At 49.2% G+C, this 24,187-nt stretch overlaps 1 protein-coding gene across 1 annotated transcript in view; it reads left to right on the top strand.

Annotated features, from left to right (window-relative positions):
* CCND3 (cyclin D3) overlaps positions 1-24,187 on the top strand; it is an 81,746-nt gene that overhangs the window by 518 nt on the left and 57,041 nt on the right. The gene's annotated exons all lie outside the window — the stretch shown is intronic.

The following is a 24,187-nucleotide window of genomic DNA, read 5'->3' as shown; positions in this document are numbered from 1 at the left end:
ATGGGTACGCAATTGATGGCCTTACCCTCTTCTGTGTCTTTTAATGTGTCAACAAGAGGAATAACCGAAGAAATTGGTTGCTGTTACTGAGGGAGCCTTAATGTATTCATGTGCAAACATTGAGCACCTACTGTGTGTGGGATTGGTTGGGATGCTGAGCGTGCAGTGATGTTATTCATCCACAGTGATCTCGCCTGAGTCATAGAACAACAGAGACGAAGTGTCACGTTGGGGTGGCTGGGAAGGCTTCAGAGAGAAGAGGACATTTGAGTTGGTTCTGAATGATGAATAGTCACCAGGCAGAGAAGTGGGGGGAAGTCTTTGTGGGAACTTATTCTGCAGAGCTGGACTGAACCCTGACTGTGGTGTTGGGAGTTGGGAAACAATAGGGACCCAGAAACAGCTCTTGCTCTCTTTAACCCACTGTCTAGACCTGAAGAAGAGATAGGAATGAACTGGATGAATTCAGGGAAAGGCATGTTTCTGGGCTGGTCCCAAAGACCCCAGAAATTCCCAGCTAGGTGCAGCTGGGAGAGTCTACCCCAGGGTGATGTAACAGTCATACAATCCTGGGGCACCGCCCCCCATCCCTGGTTGCTAGGACTGTTTCTTCTAACAAATCCTTGCTCTTTGCCCCCCCCCCCCCACCTCAATTCTCTTTGGAACTATACATGAGTGAAAAGAACTGGATCTACCATTGCTTTCCTGAAGATTCTTCTGCTCTTTCAATTCCCAGGCTCATTTGTGAGATGGCTGACACGGTGAATTCTTTCACCACCTGTTTGCTGTGGCTGCACTGTCTGCACAGGCTAAATATTGGGGATATAATGGTAAACAAGTCAGAGCTTCTACTCCCCTGGAACTTAGGAGCAAAAGCGTATCTGAGAATTCCAGCAGGATCCGTCCTTGAGACCATGATCTCCATGATCCCAAGTGTCTTTTCTTTCCCATTTCCTTCCTTCAAAGGTTCAGAATACTAGCTAAGGCTTATATAGCACTGTCAGGTACTCTTCTAAATGTTTTAGGCGTAATGTCTCATTTAATCCTCCTAACAGTTCTATGAGGTAAGCACTAGGCTTATCTCCATCTTATAGATGAGGAAACTCAGGCATGGAGGAGATAATTTTCATAAAGAGGACAGGGTTGGGATTTAAACCCGGGTCACTTGACTTGGGAGACCCTGTTCTTAACCATTTGGCTAGACTGCCTCCTTGACTGACCACATGGAATGTGCCCTTGAGCCAGGGGCTTAGGAATTTCCAAAAGGGAGGCTATGGTCCTGTGTCTCGGGAGATACAGAGGAGAGCAATCTGTTAGCTGAGTGTGGGCACTGGTGCTGGTTTACAGGGAGCCCCAGCAGGCCTGGAGTTGTGGAGACTACACAGAGCTGGTATCCTTTCCTAATGGCCGTGTGTGTGTGTGTGTGTGTGTGTGTGTGTGTGTGTGTGTTTTCTCCTGAGTAAGCCTCAGTCACCAAGAGGAACAAACCAAAGTTTCATGCAAGAAAGATGCATGGAGGTGATGTGCCAGAATCTGGGGAGATGGGAAACCAAGATACCTCTTTTGCTGGGAATCTTTAAGAGCAGAGACCCTCATATTCTAGATTCCAAGGGGAACAATCCAGCTTTGTAGCTGAGTAAGGAAGATGGTCAGGGAGTAGAAGCAATCTTAAGATGCACACCTTACTTCCTCACAGCTGTTGCATCCCAAAGCTGCATCCACGCATCTGACCCCATCCCTCCAGGCAGACTGGGACTTGCCCATGATGCCAGCCGGGCCACAGGGCAGAGGTTCCATGGATTCCAGCCATTTTCCCACTACTTTTCTGAAACTCTAGATTTCTCACATTAGCCCTCTAAACAGATCTGGGGAGGCCCAGAGGCTGTCCTTCTCTGCCCGCAGTCAAACTACCTCTAGCCTCTGCCTTTGAGGGAGGGGTGTGGGTTGGGGGGATGGGTGTTGTTGCTGGGAGTTGAGGGTAGAGGGCGGCCACACCGATATCACTGGTAAGCAGGATGTGAAGGTCAGAACTATGTGGACCTCTAGGCCAGTCCTCTACACAGACACCCTCCTTCCTTCTCATCATAGGGTGGGGTGCGATGGAAGCCTCAGCAAGCCCCAGCCCCCTGCCCCAGGCGCTGTTCTCTAGGTTGAGAACAGGTTGTACTCTTGAGAAACCACAAGAGGAAGTTTAGGGAGGGCTGGGGGTGGGGAAAGTTCTGGGGCCCCTGCCAAGTTTCCCTTTCTCTGCTGAGCCCGAGGTGTGTTTATTTTGGTGTGTTTCTCTTGCCTTCAAAGACATTTAAATTTTAAACCCTCTGAGTGTCAAAGAACTGTCAAGGCCTGCCCGTGTTTATGCATGTGTGTGTGTGTGTGTGTGTGTGTGTTTATGTGTGGGTCGGTGAGGGTGTGGAGGTGGGCAGACACCCCTGGAAATGGGATTGCAACAAGGTACTCATTTGTTGGATTTCACCTGGGATTTGTGCTAGATGGGAAAGGCTAACTCCACAAAGTCTTCTTTTCTCCTCTCTGCCCTTTCACCTTACTCTTCCCCAAAGCGCTCCCTACAGCCCCAAACACGAGAAAAATGTGGTTATAATGGCCACGTAGGAGCTGAATGATGTTGCCAGGAGCTGTCCTAAGTGTTCTACCTGCCTTATCTCATTTGATATTCACCATAACTCCAGGTAGTAAATGCCTCTATTCCCAATTTATAGATGAGGAAACAAGCTCAGAAAGGCTTAGAAGCTTGCCTGAGGTCACACAGCTAATAAGTGGCAGAGCCTAGATTTGAACACTGGTCTATCTGACTTCAGAGGCTGTGCTCTTGACATCTATTTAATTCTCAAATTAGAGCATCAACTTCCCCAACATATCAGACCCTGCACAATAGGAGGTTGAGATCCAAAGATGTTTTAAAATGGTGCTACTAGTGTGTGTGGGGAGTGGTTTGGGTATAGAATTGGAAGAGAGATTCTCTGGAAGTTAATATATTAAAAAAAGATACCCAAGGGAAAGGAAGATGTCGTGGGTGAAAGGTTAAGGCCAAACTGGAATTTTGAAGCAAATGGGGAGAAGATTTGGAAGGGATACTGTAGCTGTGTTCAAACATTTGAAAGGTTGCCTTTGGTAGCCCCCAATTAGGGGACTGGTGGAGACAGATTTCCAAAAAACAAAAGCACTTTCTAACAAATAATTGCCTAATCCCCTTCTGCAGAAGTGAATTCCTCATCTAGGGGAGTCTAGAGCACATGCCTGGGAGGGGCTTCTGTGAACAAGTAAGGCCTCAGAGCCCTTTCCACCTCCAAGCCTCCCATGTGATTATTGACCGGCTTCCCTCCCCATCTGTCCACCAGGTGGAGCTGTTGCCCAGTGTGTGGCTCCAGGGCTGCTGGATGGGGTGAAGAGCGCCACCTGGTCCTTCAGCCACCAGCTGGTTTCCTGGGGCCTATCCCCCACCCCTTCCTCAGCAATCTACACGCCAGGGGCCAGAGAGCCACTTCTGACCCAGCACAGCCCCTGTAAAATGCGCTCTCAGGTTTCCTCTGGGCTCAGGCCAGAACAAGCAGGCCTCCGCCCCTGGGGCAGTCTCCCTTCCCCAGGTCAAGGGTTCCCCACCCTCCCTTCCTTCGCTTCCCCCTCCTTGACCTTCCTTTGCTCTGAAATAGAAGGATCTGTGTCAGGAACAGAGGGTAAGACCCGCAGCCCTCATGGGCATGGCCTTTCCTAGCATTCGAGGGCATGACACCCATGTCATGTCATCTCTTTTAAGATACTCGAAAGCCGCACCTCTCGGAAACTATTTGCCCTCAGCGGCCTGACCAGTTCTCCCACCCTGCTTAAACAACCCCAGGACAGCCACTCCTAAGGAGAGACAGCAGGGGCCTAGACGTTGTCCCTAGGAAGGAGGGGCAGCAGAGGGCTTGCCTGGTGCCTCGTTTGTTGACTCAGATCTGCTTGCTGTTCTCTGCCCCCCTCCAACCCTCGCCGCCCCTTAGAAAGGCCCAGGGCCAAAAAAAAGAAAGGCCCAGGGCCATTGGGGCCCCAGGGGCACAGCAGGCAGGGCCCTGCGTGTGCCAGGACAGAGAGTGCAGTTCCAAGCCCTGTGGCCAGAGGGCGCCATAGAGGCCAGGCCCAGAGAGCAAGGCCATAACCAGCATGTTTCAAGCACTTAGGAACTCACTACCCACCACCCGCCAAAAACAACCCTGTCAGGCAGGAGGCCCGTTTTATAGAAGAGCAAACCAAGGCACCGAGGGTTAAGCAGGTGGCTTCCATGTACACAGAAGGACAGTGGCCGAACTGGAAGTCTGACGTGGCCATTTGGCTGTAAAGTTTGTACACATGACCACTAATCCGTGCTTTCTCTCATGGAGTGGCTCAGAGGGCCTGTGCTCTGTGCAGAAACCACCCAGGTTTGAGTCCTGGCTCAGCTTCTTCCTGGCTGTGTGAAACTCGGTTTCCTTACCTGTCAAGTGGGTGTAGCTGTAGTCCCTACCTCGCTGGCTCGTTGTGAGGATTAATCGTACTGATATTCGTCGAGTGCTTACAATATGCCAGCTGTGATCTTTTTTCACTGTAGAATTTTTTTTTTCTTTTTTTTTTTTGGCTGCACCGTGTGGCTTGTGGGATCTTAGTTCCCTGACCAGGGATTGAACCCATACCCTCGGCAATGAAAGCGTGGAGTCCCAACCATTGGACTCTGCCAGGGGATTCCCTTGCCAGGTGTGAAATTTTTGTGTCCTCACAGCAGCTCTGTGAGAGAGGTACTATCATTAGGTCTCTACAGACAAGGAAGCTGAGGCACAGAGTGGATACACAGGGTAAGGAGCCGAGGCTTCAGGGCCCACACTCTGCACCAGGCTTAGGAGTTAATACACTCAAAGCCCTGACAAGTGCCAAACAGGTCATAGACCCTTATACGTGATACCTCTGTCGCCATCATATCACCATCACGATCATCTCGCAGACTGAGCTCCTGGGGCTGGGCGTGGAGGGCTATCCAAAAACAAGGGGGTAGCCCTGGTTTCTTTCCTCACCATCCCACCAAGGACTTCATCTCATCCTCTTTTCTAGAATAAAAATCGACCCACCAGTTCTGGCCTGTGGTCAGACAACTGGACAGAATAGTTGAAATTGGGACAGAAACTCCCAGTTCTGGCCCCAGTGCCGTCTGCTGCAGCTCGTCCTGCCTTCTGTTCTCTGTTCTCTTCCCTCCAGGCTGCGTCTCCTGGCCCCTCCTCTGGGGGCCCCGAGCCCTGGGAAAGGAAGCCGGAGCAGGGCCTCTGACAGATGCAGACCTTGGGCTCCAACTTGGGCTCCAGCTGGAGGTGTTAGAGGCTGTGGGAGGAGGAGAGGACTGGCCAGGGGACGGGAGGATGGGGCACAGAAGGCCCCGAGGCTGCCTTCCCCTGTCTGTCCTTAACAGACTCTTCTTCTGAGCTCTGGTTTATTAAGCTCACTCTGCTGGGTGCTGAGGAATCAGCTTGGAATAAGACGCCGGGGAGGATTTACTCTTCTCTGGCAAGTGGATATCACAAGCTGTCTTTGGATTATGGAGGGGAAGAGTGCTGTTTCCTCCCAACACCAGGCCTCTGAGAGTCAGGGCTGCTTTTTCCTTTCCTTCCAGCCCTATTCCCTTTTCTCTAAGCAGTATCTACTACAGAACCACAAACTTGGAGACTGTTCAGAGGTGGAATCTATTTTCATCCCAGTGAGTAAGGATCTTGGGGTTACAAACTCTCAGATGTACTGGATGGCTGAGCGTAGGCCAGGATGTAGAACATCTTAGTAGTTTTCCCAGGCCCTCTCTCTTTTTCTTTCCGGTCAGCTGGTACCTGCTGGTCTTAGGGGCAGCCACCACCTTTTCTTAGAATTCTACCTTTGGGACCAGGCTGAGTTCTTCCTCTTGGGTCTCTTGGTCTCCAAGTCCTTTTCTGCCCGGGGCCCAGCCTCTTGGGTTCTAACTCAAAACTCTTTCCAACCATTGGACATGAGCTTGGTGCTTCCTGGGTGGTCCTCAAAAGTCTTGCATCTCCCCTGCTTCTCCTCTATCGCAGCTTCTAGGAGTCATTTTTGGTATTCCTTGTAGGAATCTATTGTGTGGATTTTCTCCGAGCCCTCATTTCTTCACAGGCAGGTGGCAGTGAAGACGTTGGGGGTAATAAGCGCATGTGTTTGCACAGTACTTCCATGTGCCGGTGACTGTGGAAAGTGCCTACGTATAATATATACTATGTGTAAATAAGTTTATAATAAATAGCATATTTATTAACTCATTTCTCATTTACTCCTCACAAGAATCCTCCGAGGTTTCCTCACTTTGCAGATGGAGAAACTGAGGCAAAGAGGTTAAGTAACTTGCCCAAGGTCATACAGCCAGTGTTGAGAGCCCAGTGCTGAAAGAACCCTGACTGGAGTCAGACTTTTCATGCGTACTCTGTGTGTGTGTGCATGTGTGTGTGTGCATGTGTGTGCATGTGCACTTAGGAGTGCCCACCCACCAGGGGGTGTGTGAGGGGACCCCAAGTTCCCTGTTGAGATGTCCTGAACACAGCATCAGGACCGGGGAGAGCAGGCTGGTAGGCCCCCGAACTGCCTGTGTGTGACAGTGTGTTTGTGTATGATCTGCACATCTGTGTGGAGGTGTGATGGTGTGGATACGCATCTCCCAGGCAAGCCCGGGGCCTCCTCTATCCCTCAGTGCTCCTGGCTGGAGCTGCAGGCTTGTCTCCTAAGCCAATCAAGACGGCAGGGAAGGAACAAGGAGGGCCCTGCCCTGCCCCAGCAGGCAGGTCAGGTGTTGCACACTACCCAGGAAGCAGGAGTGGGTGGTGGCGATGTGAGCTTTGCTAGGTGGGGCTGGGGCCCTGACCTTTCTGGGGCACCCTGGATGAATCAGCCCGACCACAGCTGCCTTAACTGCAACATGGTGCAAACAAGCTTTTCCTCCAGTTCCCTCCCCTCCCCCCTCCACGCTCATTTTCCTTTCCTTTCTTTCCTTTGCAGGGGTGTGCCACCAGGACAGTGGCTGCGGGCACACCTCTGGAGTTGGTGGTTAAGCTGGGTCCTGGTGCTGGGCCTGCAACCTTTACCTTCTAGATACTCCATCCCAAAACGGGCAGCAGCTCCAGCCCGGGGTGGAGGCCACATACCCTGCCCAGAGGACAGGACTGTGTAGATGTGGGACTTGTGAGTTCACCCACCTGGCATATCCCTCCAACAACATCTATAAGCCTCAGCGGTCTTGTCCATTCCTCATTTACAGTAGAGCCACATTTTATGCTGTGTTGGGTTCACAGTCAGTGTAAAAACAAAATACGTGTCAACATTACTATTTAAGTCTCCTTAAACTGCTCCTAAAACACAGTATGCATGGCTTGGGCATTCTCTCCCATCTCTAAGGATCTCCAGCACAGCCAGTTTTCATTGGGACAGGTGGCAGAGTCTTTGGTGGAAGATTATGCTGAGCTTGGGGAAGGGCCCACATTGTATGAACAATACGTGAGTTTCTGAGGCTGGTTGGTATCTCCTCCAGTAGATAATACTGGATTTGCGGTAGTTAAATGTGCACATTTAGGAATTCAGTATGCATTCGCTTATGGGCTCTTATGGGCTCCCTGGGTTGCAAGAAAGGTTTGAGTGACAGTACTGTGGGAATCTGGAGGAAGGAGCGGTTGCTTGTGGATGGAACCAGGAATTTCTCCTCAGAGATGCCATTTTTACTTATTTAATGGCCGAGTTGTGTCTTCGTTGCTGCACGTGGGCTTTCTCTAGTTGTGGCGAGCAGGGGCTACTCTTCGTTGCGGTGCGGTGGCTTCTCTTGTTATGGAGCACCGGCTCTAGGGTACGTGGGCTTCAGGAGTTGCGGTGCGTGGGCTCAGTAGTTGTGGCTTGCGGACTCTAGAGCGCAGGCTCAGTAGTTGTGGCACACGGGCTCAGTTGCTCCGCGGCATGTGGGATCTTCCCAGACCAGGGATCGAACCTATGTCCCCTGCATTGTTAGGCGGATTCTTTTTTTTTTTTTGCAGTACGCGGGCCTCTCACTGTTGTGGCCTCTCCCGTTGCGGAGCACAGGCTCCGGACGCGCAGGCTCAGCAGCCATGGCTCACAGGCCCAGCCGCTCGGCGGCATGTGGGATCTTCCCGGACCGGGGCACGAACCCGTGTCCGCTGCATCAGCAGGCGGACTCTCAACCACTGCACCCCCAGGGAAGCCCCTGGCAAGCGGATTCTTAACCACTGCGCCACCAGGAAAGTCCTGGAGGTGCCATTTGAGAAAATGAAAAAGGAGTGGATTTGATGGGAGAATATTCAGGAGCAATTTTAAATGGTGGTTGCTTTTGCATCTTTTTACTTTTCTGAATATCTGAGGGTTTGGTTTTTTACTGAAAGCCATCGTATAGATGTAATCATTCTTCTATTCTTAATTCTATGGCAATTATTTGGCTTATTTATTCTGGTTTTTTTTTTTTTTTTTGGCCGTGCTGCATGGCTTGTGGGATCTTAGCTCCCCAACCAGGGATTGAACCCGTGCCCCCTGCAGTGGAAGCGTGGAGTCTTAACCACTGGAACGCCAGGGATTTCCCTAGGTTTATTTCTTCTTTATATTATTATTATTCTAAAATAACTAGCGGCTGTTTCTATAATGACTATTATTTCTATAAGAATAATTATTCTTGGGCTTCCCTGGTGGCGCAGTGGTTGAGGGTCCGCCTGCCGATGCAGGGGACACGGGTTTGTGCCCCGGTCCGGGAAGATCCCACATGCCGCGGAGCGGCTGGGCCCGTGAGCCATGGCCGCTGAGCCTGCGCGTCCGGAGCCTGTGCTCCGCAACGGGAGAGGCCACAACGGTGAGAGGCCCGCGTACCGCAAAAAAAAAGAATAATTATTCTTCATATGACCACTTCTTGTTTCTTTAATGGTTTAAAATCACCAGCAACACACTGGGGCAGGGAAGTAAAACATGAGAAAGGGGAGAGGGCAGGGGCATTTCAGAGACCCTGTGTCTGCTTTAACTGACATGTTAGATCTCAGGCAGTAGTTCTCAAACTTTCTAGTCTCAGGAACACTTTACATCCTTAAAAATTATTGAGGATCCCAAAGAGCTTTTACTTTTCAAAGTTGTAGCTATTGACATTTGATTTCTAATAAAAATATGTTAAATGAGAAATTTTAAACATAGTTATTAATTCCTTTAAAGTAACAATAAAATAATCATTGCATGTTAACACAGCAGCATATATTTTATAAGATAATAACTATATTTTCCAAAAAAGAAAAGAAAATTGAAGTGTGGCCTTGTTTTACATTTTTCACAAATCTCTTTAATGCTTGGCCTAATAGAAGACAGCTGGATTCTCCTGTCTGCTTCTACTTCAGTCTGTTGCAATATGTTGTTTTGGTCAATTTATATGAAGAAAATCGGGCCACACACAGATAGGTGATTGGGAAGAGAGGACCTTGTGGACCTGTTCCAGGGGCATAGTGGGACATAGAGCTGGAAAGAAAATTTGGGGCGATGGTGGAGGAGCCAAATCAACAGTGTTGGGTTGGGGAGTTTGGATTTATTTAGGAGGTAGTGGGAGCCATCGAAGACTTTTGAGCAAAGAAGAGACATGATCAGAACTGATTTCTAGGGCAGTAGGCAAGAGAGAGTCTACATAAAATAAAAAAGATTGAAACTAGGGTGACGCGGTAGAAATGGAAACAAGGGGGCGATTTGCAAAATATTTTGAAAGTAGAAGCAACAGAACTTAGTAATTATTTGGTAGGAAGGTATGAAGAGTCATCCGCCCTGTGAAATGGCCCTGCCCTTCCCCTGTTAGCTACCATGTGTACTTCTAAGATGAAGTATGTTGCCATCTATTGTAGTTTACTGCTAGCTCGCCTTCTCTCCTACTGGGCTACAGTAGGTGGTGAGTAAATGAATGGAGGCGAATTCAAGGACTACCCCAGGATATTTCAGCCTGCGGGGCTGGCAGAATATTGGTGCTATTAAGAGAAATTTAAAGACCAAGAGGAAAAGATGTCCATTATCATTAAGTATCATCAAGTAAAGGGTGGGAGGAGATGTCAGGCTATTAATAGAGAGAAAATAGTGGGTGGACCTTGAAATATACTGTTCTCTTGGCAAAGAAGTCCATTTTCCTAGGTACTAAAGATTTGGGGAGAAATATAAAAAACATCTAGGACAGATTGGTCTTGACTGTTCTTTATTCGCAAGTAACTCAAGTTCAGTTAGGGCAGTGTTTTTCAAAATTAGAAATGTCTTCATTTTAACCTATTTCATACGATTGCACACAAACACACATGCGTAAAACAAGTTTCATTCACTAAGCAATACTTCCCCTCACTCCAGAGGAGGTACTTTTTGATATTTTCTTTTTTATTCTGTTGTTTCATTTTTTTTAAATGCTGGTCAAGATTAGCTTTATGACTTCATGACCCAGTAAAGCATCCTGACTTGCAATATGAAAAACGCTAAGTTGGCCAAGTATCAGTATTTTCAAGGTTCTGTTAGCAACACAAACAGATTGTCCCATGTAAGGCAGAGGGAATTTATTGGAAGAAGGTTGGGAACCCATAGACTCACCAGAAAGGCTGGAAAACTGGAAATGAGCAGAAAATGACAAAGTGCCTGAGGGCTGGGCAGAAGGACGGACAGCATGGTGGGAATGGACGGGCCGGCCGCTCCAGTTTCTGAGCTGCAGGTCAGCCGGGCTGGCTCCTGGATTTGCACTAGGGGAGAGGTAACCTCCTGAAAGGCAGTGACAGTGCTGTTGGAAAGGGGACCGTGTATTTAGCAGCCAGAAAAGAATAGTCCACAAAAGGGAGCACGACTTAGGCACATAAAAAGATACCTAACAGTCAGTGGTGGCCCTACACGATGGTAGATCTAAATGGCTGTGTTCTTGCCTGTTGGTGACCTTGCCATGTGGTAAATTCTCCCTTCAGAAAGCAGTTTGGCTAAAGGTATCAAATCAAATGCTTCCAGAATATTCTGACCCTCTGCTTTAGAAATCCTACTTTCCAGGCTCTATCCTAATTTAAGTAATTCTAAATGTAGGAAAAAATTTTGTCCATGATGATTTTCATCAGGGTGTTATTATGTACAGTGACAAAAAATGGGAACAACTGAAATGCCTCCCAATAGAGCATGGTTAAGCAAGGTATACTATATCCAGTAAATGGAATATTAGGTAGCCATTAAAAACGTCCAATTGCAAAAACATGTGGTATCACAGAAATTACCTATATGTTAATGTTAAGGAAAAAAATCAGGATGCAAAAGCGTACATACAATACATTTACAACTGTATGTTTTACACACATACACACATATACACACATAGAGAAAAGACTGGAAGAAAATATACCAAAATGTGAACAGCAGTTGTTTTTTGAGGGCAGTAGAACTATGGGTGATTTCTTTTCTACTTTTTCCCCTTTTCTAAATGTTCCAGTTCTGCAATAACAAGAGAAATGCAAAAAAAGTCATGAGTTGTGTTTCCATAAGTATATAGAAAATCAGTCTTATTATTTTCACAGCATCTCATTGGAGACATTAGGTGCCACATAAAAAGTTGGCACAAGGAATGCAGTGTGACAGCCCGGAGGACGGCCTGGTGTGGCCTGGGAGGTTGACAGCTGCCTTTGCTTCAAGTTCCCAGCTGAGCAGCGCTATCTGCCGACCCTTCAAGTTCTATGGCACCTATAAAGCTGAAATATCCAGGCAACTCTGGGGTGACAACTTGGGTTGTCATGGCATTTGGGGGTGGGTCTTAATGTGAGATGACTGACTTTCAAGATCCACTTACCCATGGACGGGCACAGGATGGATCTGAAGTAGGCAGCAGGTCTTTCTTTGGGGCGGGGGTGCTGCTCGCTCCTTGTCCCTTTTAGCAGCTTGGAGCAGCGGGGAGCTAAGGTAGTGAGCAGGGTGCCGGCTGTATCCCACAGTATCTGCCTTCTGCAGCTCAGCAACAGAGAAGGGGGTGGAGTCTGGATTGAGCCCCAAGATAAGGAATATGCTGCAGCTGACGGAGAAGATCAAAATACACAGCTGTGCCCCCAGGAGAATGAACTCCACATTCCATTCTCTGACCCCACCCCCGATTCTCACTTCTCCCGAGTGCCTTCGCCCACCCCACCCCACATATGCACACTCAGCATCCCCGTCGGCTAGAAGGGCCTCCCCGCAGCCTTGGCTTAGGTCCCTTAGAACTTCCCACACTCACTCCCCTCCCTTAACCAGAGGCTCCAGGGCCGCTCTCCAGCTGTCTGGAAGGGAGTGAGTGCCCCGGACAGGTGGCCGGAGGCGGATGAAGAGAGGCCTCATCCAGGGCCGGGCTCCACCTGCCAGACTGGGCCACCCTCAGACTCACACGTGGGCTACTCCAGGAAGGCCCAGGAGCAGAAGAGGGTGGTGGTGGTAGTGGTGGCGAGTCTGGGGAAGCTGAGGCAGGACCTGAGGCAGTGTGGGGTGGATGGGAGGAGGGCATGGCAGTGGTCCTGATGGCCGGGTCTGCAACATCTGGTTCTCACTGTGGGTGAGCCCGACCCTCCAGGAGCTCACAGTGCAGTAGGGGAGACAGACAGCAAGTACAAGATGTGCCGCCTGAGGGGGTCATTCCTCACCATAGTGCCCAGGGGGACCCCCAGCTCCACGGAACCCCCTGCAAGTCTCCCTGTCTCCTGAGGTTTCAAGTTACTACCCCAGACCACTTGATAGATGTGCTAACCTGGGATTTAAAATCAAGGAGCTAGAAGGAGCAGATATTTCTCTCTCCTGGGGCTGGGCTAACCCCTCGGGCCACCGGGAGTCATCAACATCCTTCTATGTCACCCACATTCCAGTTCCAACCTGCACAGTGAGACTCAGCTGGACCTGGGCGCTGAGGGGCTTCAGGCTAGCGCTGGTTCCCACCACGTAGTACTTCCATGTCTCAAAGATGCAGGGACTCTGGACATAACTCCTATCCTCCTGAGCTTGTACGTGGCCTCTGTCCTCCCCTACAAAGGATAAAACCAAGGGGGGCAGATGGGTGGGTGTTGGCCCTGACGTTCATCGGGCACCTTTGCACTTGGTGGGAGGATGATTGAAAGAGGAAGGTAGTGGGGGGCTCCCCAGGCTGCCCATTGGCCTGGCTGCCTGAGGGGAGGGCACCCCTACCCACCACAATGCCCAGGGAGGGTGTGCATGGGGGTTGCACCACCCTCTCAGTCCTTAACTGCAGGCAACCTGGCAGAGTCCCACATCACTCCACTTAAATGACTCCCTTGAGGTCACCAAAGCCCTCTAATGTCCCACATCTCCAGCAGATTGATGGGCAACCCCCCCCCCCTTGCATAGTCACCCACAGCCAGCCAACTCAGTGTATATACTAGCCAGGACCCACTACATAATTTTCAGAGCCCTTTGTTCAAAAATTATTAAGAATTTCAAGATGGTGGCAAGAGAGCATTAAACCAAGGGTGGAACCTTTCTGAGTGCAGGGCTCTGTGTGCCTGCGTGGGTTACATGCCTGAGGGTCGCTACCATTCATTAAACACTTGCTATGGTGCCAGACCCTGTGCTGGGTGCTCACCACGCATGATCTCATTCCTTCCTCTCAGCAGCCCTATTATCCCTTTTGTGCAGACGAGGAAATTGAAGGATTAGACAAGCCACATAACTTGCTGAGGTCATCAGCTCTTAGGGGCTAGAGTGGGGGACAGAATCCAGCCTGTCTGTCTGCAGAGCCTTGGCTCTTAACCACCCTGGGCCGCTCCAGCCCACAGGGCTTGAGTGGTTGCTGGGCAAGGCAGCTGCTTCCCGTCCCCTTCTTCTGTCCTATCAGGGACAGGAAGGAAGATGAGGCAAGACGCAGCAGCTGACAGTGCGGCAACAATGGCAGTGGCAGTGAGGGTGGCCAACCCAGACAGAAGTGCTGGGTAGAGACCGTGTGAGATGGGCCCAGGGGTTGTGTGAGCTAGAGGCAGCTGATAGACACCACAGCTGTGGCCTCCACCCTCTCGTCCAATGTGGGCATCACTGAGCCCTTTCCCCTCCTCTCCGCTGATAGCACCTCCACCTCTGCCTCTCTCTTCCTCTTTATGGCCGTGGTCTCTTCTCCCCAACTCTCTCTTTCACTCCCTTTCCAGCCACCCTCCACTGGGGAGGTCACTCAGGGCTCTCCTCCAGCTGTGTCCTCAATATTTAGCTCCATAGCAGTAACAGCCGTGGTTTAGTGAGCACCCACTCTGTGTCAGCCACGCTGCTAGGCACTTTATAGATATATAAACTTGAATTCTCTCCACAGACCTGTAAACAATGATTATTATCCACATTTTATAAAGGAAGAAACCGAGGCTCAGAGGGGCTAAGAAATTTGTCCAAGGTTACATAGGTTTGCTGCCCTTCCTCATTGCCTTCCCCGTAGGACGGAGTTGGCCTGATAAGGTACAGTGGTCCCTGAGCATAGAAGAGTCTTTTCTCACCAAGGAGAGAGTTTGAGAAGTGGTCAGTCCGCGGGAGGAATGAATTATGTATTGTGAGTGAGGGAGACATTCACCTCCTTTGTGTTAGCTGGGGTGGCATTCCAGGAGGTGTCCTGTCTACCTGGAAGGTCCTCTCTGACACTTGGGAAAGCAGACCTGATGGAGTGAGGTGATGCGGAGCTGAAGGGCTGAAGATGCTGATGAGGAAAGTCCCTCTTACACATTTTACCCATTGGCACCTGGCACCAACGAAGGGACTGTGATAGGCATTGGGAGAGGTTAGACTGTTGTAATAGAGACCCCCCAAACCAGGCGCCTAAACAAAAGGGAAATTTCTCACTACAAGCCTTGGTAGGCGATCGGACCCCTTGTGTGTTGGGGACCCACACTCCTCCCAGGCTGTTGCTTGTCCAGGCCCTTTGATGTTGAAGACAGCGCACCACCACATCCCCTGGGTCCATGACCCAGCCAGTGGGAAGGGAGAGAAGGGAAGGAGGGGGCACGACCCTTCCTTTTCAGGACATGACACCCAAGTTGCCAGATCCCTTATCCCTTTAGCCAAAAGTTGGTCCCCCACCACATTTAGCTGCAAGGGAGTCTGGGGATCATACATAGTGGAGCTTCTGGTATGAAAGGTATAAGAAGGGGAAATGGGTGCTGCGGGACAATTAGGAGCCTTTGCCCCAGGATCTAGATAGGCAGGGACCAAGAGAGCCTGTGTCACGTGTGTGAGGATGGCTTTTCTACATGGAACCTGTGCGAGAAATGTTCTAAGATGGACTTCTCTCTGGGGGAGGCCTAGGGCAGAGGGGCCAGCACCCCCGCCTTATCTCTAGTCAAAGGTAGAGGGTTTGACTCTCCTTCGCCCTGACCAGAAGCCCCCTGGATGTCCTCAGAGCCCTTGTCCCAGGTGCACTGTAGGATGGGGTGAGGCTCATTGAAGGACACCACTCTTGCCCCTTTGGGTGGCCCTGCTGTTCTCAGATGGGGTAGAAAAGCATCATGTCCCCTCACCTCAGTGGTCAGACGTGACCATCTTAAGCCTCAGGAGGTGGAGAGTTACGGGGCTCTCAGGGCCGTGTTTCAGTCTCTGAGACAGAAAGTACACAGAGTTGAGGCAGGAGGTTGAGCTTTGTCCAAAACACGGGAAGTGGTTCTCCTCTCTGGAGATGTGAATCTCTAGATGCTGACGGACAGTTTTCTGGGCCCATTGTTTGCTTGCTCATTCATTCATTCGTTCATCATTCAGTGTCTCTGTAGTGAGCACCTGCCTCGAATGCCCCAGGCGCTGTGTTCAGTGCAGGTGAAAGAGAAAAGCACAAGACAGGCAAAGCCTCTGGCCTCATGGAGCTTACAAGCCCTCCGTGTTCCCTGTCCCCTTTCTGCCTCCCCATAGAGGCCACGCCAGGCCGTTGCAGCTCTGAGAGCCACCCTTGTGGCTCAGAGCTCGAAAGGCCCAAAGGGAGCCCCTGAAAGCACATGACAGGCCTCACCTGGGTGCCGTCCTGGGGCAGCTGGGCGGGGGCTGGATGGGGGGCAGAGCAGGCATTGGAGTGGCGGTTCCACTTCCCTCTCACATTCTAGGTGTGGGATTGCTTTTTCTCAGTTGGTGAGGTTGGTGACTTCTCTTCCTGTGCCTGGGGCACGTGTCTCCTCTCAGCCCCTCCTCCAGTGCTCCAGTTTGGGTGGGATCCTTCCTCCCATTACCTATGATCCCAGGAAAGAGGGTGGCGTGGGAAGTGGAAATCTATGTGGGGACACTTCCTCTCTGGGGCCTTTGGTCTCTGAGCTCCTCTCTGGGCCCCCTTGGCCCTGCAGTCCTTCCGGGTAGTCCAGGAAGAGAGGCCGCAGGCCTTCGCCTCTGCAGAGGGCTGGCTGGCCCGCTGCTTCCTCTCCTAGTGCATCCCAGACCTGCCGTCCGCCTACTCACGTTGGCCTCTCTCATTTTATTCCCTAAGGCATGGCCTTGCTCAGGCCCTGCCTGGACCCTGAGTGGACTCCCAGTGTCCCTTCATGCACGCTTACTACTTGGCAAAAGTTTGAGGCCCCAACACTGGTATATAAACCTAGGGATTTAGGCCAAATAAATAAATAAAACCTTCAGAGTCACATGCCCCCATCTCTGCAGTTAAGATGGTCAGTAGGAGGACAGGGGTCCTGTCTACATTCCATATTTTTGGCTTTTTTTTTTTTTTTTTTTTGCCGTACGTGGGCCTCTCACTGTTGTGGCCTCTCCCGTTGCGGAGCACAGGCTCCGGACACACAGGCTCAGCGGCCATGGCTCACGGGCCCAGCTGCTCCGCGGCATGTGGGATCCTCCCGGACCGGGGCACGAACTCGTGTCCCCTGCATCGGCAGGCGGACTCTCAACCACTGCGCCACCAGGGAAGCCCCAATATATTTTTGGCTTTTAATGTAAGATTTGCACTTAGCAGGTGTTCAGTAGGTGTGAGTGGTGAATGGATGAGTAGATGCAGACTGGCATTCACAGGAAGCCAGAGATATGGCTGCCTGATTATCGTAATATTGAAATACAGTCAATTTCCATTATTCATATAGTCATGTTCTATAAAGTCGCTGTGAATACTGAATTAGTGAATCCTGAGCCATTGCTCCTAGGGGAACACAGGGTTGGGTCCTTCCAGCCTGTGGTCCCAACATTTAAATCAGCCAACCAGTGTACTTGTTTTATGTGTGTTTCTGTTTAAAGACACCTTATTTAATATCTGTTGTTGACTTGAACTCACAGCCCAGGGCACGATAGCTCACACCTGAAGTTAGCTTAGCTAATGCACATCACAGCCTTCTTGCACTCAGGATCGTTGGCACATCAGCACTGTTTTGGGGGCCATTTTAAACAGTGAAATCAACAAAAAGGCCAAAAATCCTGAAAAGGTGGCACTGAATAGACTGAAAAAGACACTTGTTTACTGCACAAGAGCTGAAACAAGAGGGCAGAGCGTCGCCTTGTTCGACCTCAGCTGAAAACATGCACGTCAGGTGACTTGAATTTTTCACAGCTCTGTGCGTGTCCTCGAATGACCGCAAAAGCGGCAGGAGCGTTGATTTGGGAGTGCCAGAAAAATGTTAGTGAGTAGGCAAATTCACAAATAGAGAATCCATGAATAATGAGGATGACTGTACCTCCACACAGGTTGGTATATACCTGATGCCCCTGGGCCCAGCCCTCTCCCGCAGCATTCAGCATCTAAGACTGGGCTGCTGGGCCCAGCACGGCCCTCCAGCGTCCGTGCTGTACCACTGCTGCCTCTCTTGGGTGGGTGGGTGAATTTTGCTGCCCTGGCCTGCACTGGAGGAGGGGTGAGGAAGCCTTGCCTTGCCACCCTCCCCCTTCCGCTACTTCCTCACTGCACATGAGGCCTCCCTGGTGAACACCAGACCCACACGTGCATAAAGGGAGGTGGTGTGACACGAGCAGGCAGCCACCTGTGACTCCTCTAAGCCAAGTGCTGCACCAACACCTGGGGGAGACCCCCTGGCGGTTTGGGGGAGCCTGTTTTGGCCTGATCTTTATTTACTCCTCACAAAGGAAGTAAATTAATAGCTCTTTGTGTGTCTGTGTGGATGTGCGCGTGCCAGACCGTGTGTGCCTGCTGCACACCGTTAAAAACCATGGCCCGGCCCCAGAGGAAGTGGTAACAAAACGATTGTTTGTTTTATGTTCCATTTACACTCCCATCCCTTCCCCACCTCCACCCTTTTAATGTGTGCCCAGAGGCATTCTTTGCCAGCCTGGGATCCAGTCATTTGTTCATCCGTTTCTTCATTCACTCATGCTGGTGTGTACTGAAGCAACATAGTGCCAGAGGCTAGCAAACGTAAAAGACAGTGTAGAAGAAAGTGAGGTGGGGAGAGGGCCCTGTGGCTTGTGGGTGTGACTTTCTTCCTTTAAGGACAGGCTCTCCACTCGGGAACAAGGGTTGCAATATCCCCAGTGTGCCTCTTCTCTGCTCCTGTGGCTGCCTGCCTACCCCAGGCCTCCGTGAGACTTGCCTGGATTACTGGGTGTTTCCATGACATCACTGCTCAAAGACCATTAGAGGCTTCCTTCCCAGGCCCTGTGAAATCACATTCGACTTGTCATGGTTCTCTGGTTCTCCTGGCATCTGGGCTCAGCCCACCCTTCCAGCCTTTTTACCCACAATCAACCTCTATCACTCTATTCCTGCCAACAGGAGTGCTGATACATCCTGGGGTGTCCCTGCTTCCATCACTTGGCTCATACTGTCCCCCTTTCTTGGGATGTACTTTGTCCTCCTCTCAGCCACCCCTGCCTGTCCAAACTTGGCCATTCTTTAAGGCCCGGTTTAAATCCACTCAGCTGCTCCCGCCACATATCCCACCTCCTGGGTAGCACATCCTAGTGTATGTTGGGTGTGGATGGGTGCAGCTTCTTGTCCTTACTAGACCGTGAGCTCCTTGAGGGCAGGGTCTGCATCTTACTTGGCTTCCATCTTCTTTCATTCATTCATTTAGCCCATATGAAGGGTGCTGTGCCTGATGACTCTGGGCTCCTGTCCTTGTTTCTCTAATGGTACCCATCCCTGCATACGATACCTTCTCGATAAATGCTGGTCCAACAAATGAAGTCTTGGGGTACAATTTCTCTATGCTGTGGGCATTCGGAGGTGAGGGAGACCAGGGAAGGCTGGGGGTGAGGGGAGGGCTTCCGGAAGAGCTGAGCAGTCTCTGGAGTGAACAGGTAGAGTTTGGAGGGTTGGGAGATGGAGGCAAGGGCAGGGCAGGAGCATCTTGACCTGAGCCCGGGATTCTTGCTTCAGGCCCTCACGATCATGCAGGTGTCCAGATCTGGGGAGGGCAGTGAGGATAGAGGCTTGAACCATGCACATCTGTGGACAAGGTCCTTCTGAGGACCTGATCCATGTAATGAAGCGAAGGAGGACAGAGAGACAGCCACGTCTCCTGCATGTTGGGTCAGATACAGGCACAGAGCAGGGCTTGGGAAAGTCATGCATTCATTCATTCAACCTTTATTTTTAAGGTTTAAAAAAATTATAAAATGAATACTTGCTCAATATAGGAAATTTGGACAATATAGAAAAACAGGAAAAAGCTAGAAAAATCGTTCATAGTTCTTACCACCCAAAGACAGCCTTAGTTTACATTCTGTGTGTCTCCTTCTAGCCTTCTCTCTTTATTATTTAAATAATTGTCATGCAATTATTTAAGCAGCTATTTAAATAATTGTTAATTTTTATATTTAATTTTTAAGGGAAATTCATTCAATTGAATAGTAAGAAATGTAATAATGAAAGTAAAACAAACTTTGTCATTGTAAAAACGTATTGTAGACAGGAAGAAAATAAAGGTGCAAATTCTGCCCCATCCTCCTGGAGAAAACCAGTGTTAAGAGCTGGTATGTGTCCTTTTGAACCTTTTTTCCTGTGCATATACACTCAATTTTATTCATTTAAAATAAGATCATAGAATACTGTTCATATATAATTATTTTTCTTTTTACAAAGTTAAGGTAATTTTGCATGCCCAATGTTGTATATCCTTTTTATAACAGCATTTTTTTATGCTATCTAAATTTACGTAAGTATCTGACATTATGCAAAATGAATCCATACTATTTAATGCATTACATATGATACAGTTATAGATTGTAATTTACAACTGTTTGAAAATATGGAGTAGTTTGCCTGAAAACACAGGAATATCTCATTTGTACATTTTAGAACATGGCTGAAATATCCCATTGATTAATCAAAATGATTTTTTTGTTGTTGTTTTGTTTTGTTTTGGCCGCACCACGAGGCTTGTGGGATGTTAGTTCGCCCACTAGGGATTGAACCCGGGCCCTGCGTAGTGAAAGTGCGGAGTCCTAACCACTGGACTGCCAGGGAATTCCCTAAAATGATTTTTAAAACTTAACATTTATATCTAGTTAAACTATTTTTTAAAAGGAAGGGGAGGAATTTCCCTGGTGGTACAGTGGTTAAGACTCTGCACTTCCAATGTAGGGGGCACGGGTTCGATCCCTGGTCAGGGAACTAGGATGCTGCGTGCCAGGCGGCGTGGCCAGGAAAAAATAAATAAATAAAAGGAAGGGGAGCTACCTTTTAAATTTTGTTTTGGGTATATAAAACTAAAGGAAAAAGTTATTACTCTAAAATCTCTCAAGTGAAATGAAAATGACCTCTCAAGTGAACATTTTATGGCTAAAATATAAAACGTTAATTATTATTTTGGAAAAATTAAAAATTCCCAGACCTTGACTTCTACCTACGTACCATTTTAAGAAACAGTTTTTTCTATGTCAATATGTAAAGTTTTGAATACCAATATGTAAATTTTTGAATGTCAATATGTAAATTTTTGAATAACCGTTCACCCATATTTTATTCAGTCTTCGTAGAATTCTCGCAGACCTTTCGTAAGTTCTGTGCTAGGCCCATGAGACAAACTGTCTGCCCTCTGGAGCTCCCAGGCTGGTTGGGTCCCTAATACCTGAGCAGTTTCCACTTGATGAATACATGGCTGGACTGGATTCTGTGCTGCTTGCAATAGAAGCTTGCAAGAGGTGCGGGGCTGGGGGTGCAGTCAAGGGGGGCTTTGTGGAGAAGAGACATGGCTACGCTGGGTCTTGAAGGACAAGTGGGAGGTCCCAGATGCAGAGGCTGGAGGACAGAGTGGAGGGGCCCCAGCAGTGACGTGACTTATTATCAGCCATCCTCCCAGCCCCGGTGGTTTCTTCCTACTTTTCCCTTGGACACGACAGATTCTGCAAACAAGGGCTTCAGCTGTTTATCAGGGGCCATCCCAGGGCCAGGGGCTCCCACTCCCTGCTGCAGAGGCTGCAGGGCCCTGATTATGGAAACAGCTGAGGCAAGGGACCCAGAGCAGAGGGGGAGGGAGAACTGGAAGGAAGGACGCCAGAGAGGAGAGGGTGCAGGGCAGGGAGGAGCCAGGGCGAAGGACAGGAACGAACAAACCGTGCCCCTCTGTGCTTCCAGGGCGTGCCCCTGCCCTCCTCCCCTTGGCGAGACCCTGCTCCGTCAAGGCCCCTTCAGATGGCATCTCCTCTGTCTTCATTCATTCATCACACATTTCCTGATGACAGCGCTCAGAACTGATTCCTCTCCTTTGCTCATTTAGCAAGTCAGCCTGTTGCAGTGGAAAGAGTGTGAACTTTGGAATCAAGAATCATAGCAGCAGTAGCTGCCATGTATGAAGCATTTAACAGTAATGAGCACTATGATGAGTGTTTTGAATCTATTTTCTCATTTAATACTTGCCAACAGTCAGTGAGGTGGGGATTATTATCCCCATGGAGTAGAGGAAGAAACTGAAGGCCAAAGGGGTTAATAAGCTCGAAGTGTCACAGCAGAAATTCACACCCTGTCTGAGTCTCAGTGTCCTCCTTTATAACACGGAGATGAAAATAATATCTTTTTCCCAGAGTAGCTGCAAGAACGAAATGAGGTAATGCGTATCAAGCACCTGGTACATTCAATGAATGTTGACTCCCACCCTCCCCATTAGAGCCTTCAGCACCATCATTCTGTACCATCATTCCTCGGTTTGTGCTAGTTTGAGTTTATATAACATGGTAGAGTGGTTAAGAACATCCATTCTGGAGCTGGACTGCGTGGGTTCAAAATCTAGGCTCAGATCCGTGACCGGACTCCAGTAAGTGACGTTGAGCAAGTCACTTTAATCTCTCTGATCCACGGTTTCTTCATCTATAATATGGAAATGATAATGGTACCGTGTGTGTGTGTGTGTGTGTGTGTGTGTGTGTGTGTACTGATACTAACTAGACTGGAAACTTTCTGAGGGCTAGGTCAATTTCAGGAAGGTGTCACCTGAGTTCTCACTGCCTTGATGAGGATACGAGTGGCTGAGTAGTCCAGATAATGGTACGACAACAAGGACAACAGGTAGCCGTATGTCAGTATTCTTCTCCCTATAAAAGAAGTACTTGCTGGGCTTCCCTGGTGGCGCAGTGGTTGAGAGTCCGCTTGCCGATACAGGGAACACGGGTTCGTGCCCCGGTCCGGGAGGGTCCCACATGCCGCGGAGCGGCTGGGCCCGTGAGCCATGGCCGCTGAGCCTGCGCGTCCGGAGCCCGTGCTCCGCAACGCGAGAGGCCACAGCAGTGAGAGGCCCGCGTACCGCAAAAAAAAAAAAAGAAGTACTACTTGTTTATTGTAGAAACTTTGAAAAATATAAGGAAAAAATGAAAATGAACCATGATCCCACTACTCACAAATAATCACTGTTAACATTTTGGTATATTTGTTCTCAGTCTTGTTTCTTTTTCTAAAAATTAATTAATCAATCAATTTATTTATTTATTTGGCTGCATCGGGTCTTAGTTGCGGCATGCAGGATCTTGCATCGTGATGCACCGGATTCTCTCTAGTTGTGGTGCGTGGGCTCTCTAATTGTGGCACGAGGGCTCTAGAGCGTGCCGGCTTAGCTGCCCCTCGGCATGTGGGAGCTTAGTTCCCCGACCAGGAATGGAACCTGCGTCCCCTGCATTGGAAGGCGGATTCTTAACCACTGGACCGCCAGGGAAGTCCCTCAATCTTGTTTCTATGTAGACGGCTATCCTCCTATAATTAGAACCATGGGCTATATTACTGACCACGTGCTACACTATATCCTCCACTGACCTGATTGTATATAAGATGAGCATTTCTAAACGCCATTAAAATATTTTTTGAAATAGGGTTATTAATGGTATTTTGTTTCACTTTGTTTTACTGATGGAAAGACGATGCACTGAGGAGGTTAATTAATAAATTGATACTGTTCTGGAGGGAGGGAGGTCTGTCCCATTGCATATTTTCACCAGTGACTTGGGAGATAACACAGGTGGCATGTGATCAGCTGACCTCTTTGTGTCTTATTCATCTTGGTGTCACATACATTCCTGGGTCCAGAGCAGTTGTCCATTCATTCATTCCACACATATTTATTACGTGTCCATTATGTGCCAGGCATTGTTCTGTGTACTTGGGATACATCAGTGAATAAAACGGGCCAGAATTCCTTCCCTTGTATAGCAAGGGGTGGGACTGGTAGGGCCGACAGCAAGCAGTACATGCAATAAATAAGCTAGATTACAAAGCTCATTAAAAGGTGATAAGCATTATGGACAAAACAAAAATATGGAGCTGGGTAAGGAGGATAGTATTGGAGAGGGGGACATTTTGCAGTTTTATATAGGATGACAGCGTCAGTCTCACTGAGAAGGAAGCGTTCAAACAGTGATTGAAGGGACTTCCCTGGCGGTCCAGTGCTTAAGACTCCACGCTTCCACTGCAGGGGGCAAGGTTTCAATCCCCGGTCAGGGAACTAAGATCCTGCATGCCGAGTGGCATGGCCAAAAGCTAAACAAAACAAAAAAACAGACAGTGACTTGAAGGTGAAGAACTGGCAATGTAGCTATCTGGGGTGGGGGAGGACGTATAACAGCAGAGGGAACAGCCAAAGCAAAGACCCCGGCACTAGAGCCTCTTAGAGTGTTTGAGGAATAGTAAGACCAGTGTGGCCACAGTGGCGAGTCATTCTTGAATGAATGGCTGGACACTGGGAGGGATAACCAATATGTTGGTTTCCAGAGCCAGGAATTAGATCTCAACAGGCTGTAACTAATGATACAAATTTAATAAAATATAAACAAAAACAAAGTTGGCTCTGAGGTTAAAAAG

This window comes from Leucopleurus acutus (assembly GCF_964270905.1).
Source record: "Leucopleurus acutus genome assembly, chromosome: 10".
Taxonomy (NCBI): Eukaryota; Metazoa; Chordata; class Mammalia; order Artiodactyla; family Delphinidae; genus Leucopleurus; species Leucopleurus acutus.
Note: the sequence above shows the minus strand (reverse complement) of the source record. Positions and strands in the feature narration are given on the sequence as shown.